Raw genomic sequence first — 2,512 nt, 5'->3', positions numbered from 1 at the left:
AAGATGCCGTCATGGCATTAACATGATGCTTTGGTGATTTTGAGGCTTCTTCAAGTCTAGCCATAGCTTTTTCAAACTTCAAATTGATGGTATAAATGTGAGCAATAAGTTGAGCACCCAATTGAGTAATGGAGTCCACTTCATGCTTTCCTCCTCTAGTAGCCTTGCGAGGTCTAATATATTGTGAGTTATGGACCGCCATTTCCTCAATTTTGTTCCAAGTTTGATTGTCATCAACTTCGGTGAACATTCCATTTGATCCCATGTTGAGAATGTTCCTTGAATCTTCATAAAGACCGTTCCAAAATTGTTGTACCAAGAACCACTCGCTAAGTCCATGATGAGGACATGAGCGACAAATTCCCTTGAATCGCTCCCAAGCTTCATACAAAGATTCTTCATCGCTTTGCTTAAAGCCCGTAATTTGAGCTCTTAGCATGTTAGTCTTTTCCGGTGGATAGAACTTTTTGTAGAAATCTAGAGCCAACTTTTTCCAAGAATCAATTCCGAGAGTAGCCTTATCAAGGCCTTTCAACCATTGTTTCGTGGTGCCAATTAGAGAAAAAGGAAATAAGACCCATCGAATTTGGTCTTGAGTTACACCGGTTTGAGAGATCGCATCACAATAGTTACAAAAAGTCTCCATATGAGAATGAGGGTCTTCACTAGGAACCCCCCCCCCCCCCCCCAAATTGGCTTCTTTCGACTAATTGGATGAATGCGGATTTGGCAATAAAATTTCCTGTTAGATGTTGTGGTGTAGGAGTACCATTGGGTAGGTTCTCCTCGGTGGGTAACGGAATGTGATAAAAACTTAGGCATTGTGGGTTGATTTTGTGTTGGATTTTGTGTTGGGTTCTCCTCACCTTCTCTTGCAAAAGGGTTGATGAACTGAATAGTATTTGGTTGAATATCTACAACCTCACCAATACCTCTCAAAGTTCTCCTAGCAAGTCTTCTATTGGTTGTCAAAGTTCTTTCAATTTCGTGATCAAAGGGTAACAAGTCACCTTGTGATCTTCTAGACATGCAAAATATCAAACAACTCGAAAATAATTAGAACAAACCTTGAGGAGTTTTACTTTCCCAAGGCAAAGAAAGACACAACTAATAACAATACAAGAAAATCTAAATCAAGTTAACACCGTCCCCGGCAACGGCGCCATTTTTGGTCGTGTTCCCTCGTGGGGTTTAGTTTTCAGTACTTGTCGTTAGGAGCACCTAGACCAAAACACAAATTATAACTTCACCGACAACTCTACAATTAGTAAAGAGGCAAGTAAAGGTCGGATCCCAAGGGACGGGAATTGAGATGAGATTTCTATTGTAACTAGTGGTGTCTTAAGGGTGTCAGAATTGGGGTTTGAAGTAGAAGATCACTAAACTAAATAGCAATGAAAGTAAACAAGCAAGATGAATTAAAAGGGATGTAAACAATTTATAAAAGGCACTAGGGTGTCATGGGTCATAGAGGATTCATGGGAATTGATCATACAAACATATTCTCAAGTTATAAGCAAGCAATTATTGTTGTGATGGATCGAGTTGGTTTATATCTTACAATCCTAGGAAAGTTTGGGTCCCGGAGCCGAATCGATTAGATTGTACAACACCTACAAGTACACTTGGCAAACGGGTCAACCGGGTCGGGTTCGGGTCGGGCCAGTTTGGGTCGGGTCATTTCGGGTTTCTCAAATTTTTTGGTTAGTTCGGATCGGGTCAGTTCATTTCGGGTTACGGGCCTATTTCGGGTTTGTTGGTCGGGTGTGTTTCGGGTCAAGCGGGTCGGGTTAATTCGGGTCAGGCCATTTTCGGGTCAAAGATTAAGAGAAGAGAGACATTTCAAGTCTATTAGGGTCAATTAAAGTTATATTTTGTCGGGTCATTTTCGGGTTGAGTGGTTTCGGATTGGTCATTTCGGGTCGGGTCTGTTACAGGTTTATGAAAGGTCAGGTCATTTTCGGGTTGGGTCGGGTCACTTCGGGCTTCGGGTGTCATTCGAGTTTAGCAATTCGGGTGGATTTCGGATCTCGGATCATCCTTTTCGGGTCGGGTCAATCGGGTCGGGTTGATTTTGCCAGGTTTACCTACAAGTCGACTTAATCTTCCCTACTCAACAATATGCATGGTCTAATGAGACTCGAGTTGGTTTATGTCTTACAAGTCTCATTGAAAAGATAGGTGATGGGTAAAAAATGCAAGGATTCATAGGCTCACATTTCATCAAACATAACATGTGCATAAGTTGAGATCACAAGAAGAAAGCAAATAAACTATGAAAGCATATTAATTTAAGCATGAATCATTCCCCATGTTGGTTTCCCCTAATTACCCATTAACCCTAGCTAAGGAAACTACTCACTCATTATCATGTTGAACATGCTAGCAAGGTTGTCAATCATACCAACAAAGTGAAACATGATGAATAAATGAAAGTGATTAACAATAATTAAAAAGGGATTAGGAGGATTATACCTACTAATGATTCCAACAATAAAGCAAAGAATAAAAG

The 2,512-nt window shown here is 40.6% G+C and overlaps 1 non-coding gene across 1 annotated transcript; it reads left to right on the top strand.

The window, feature by feature from the left end:
* Positions 1-332: 332 nt before the first annotated feature.
* LOC141602869 (small nucleolar RNA R71) lies at positions 333-439 on the top strand. The gene has a single exon (XR_012524775.1). It is a non-coding gene; the product is annotated as a small nucleolar RNA R71 (small nucleolar RNA).
* The last annotated feature ends 2,073 nt before the right edge of the window (positions 440-2,512 follow it).

This window comes from Silene latifolia, chromosome 9 (assembly GCF_048544455.1).
Source record: "Silene latifolia isolate original U9 population chromosome 9, ASM4854445v1, whole genome shotgun sequence".
NCBI classification, from domain to species: Eukaryota; Viridiplantae; Streptophyta; class Magnoliopsida; order Caryophyllales; family Caryophyllaceae; genus Silene; species Silene latifolia.
Note: the sequence above shows the minus strand (reverse complement) of the source record. Positions and strands in the feature narration are given on the sequence as shown.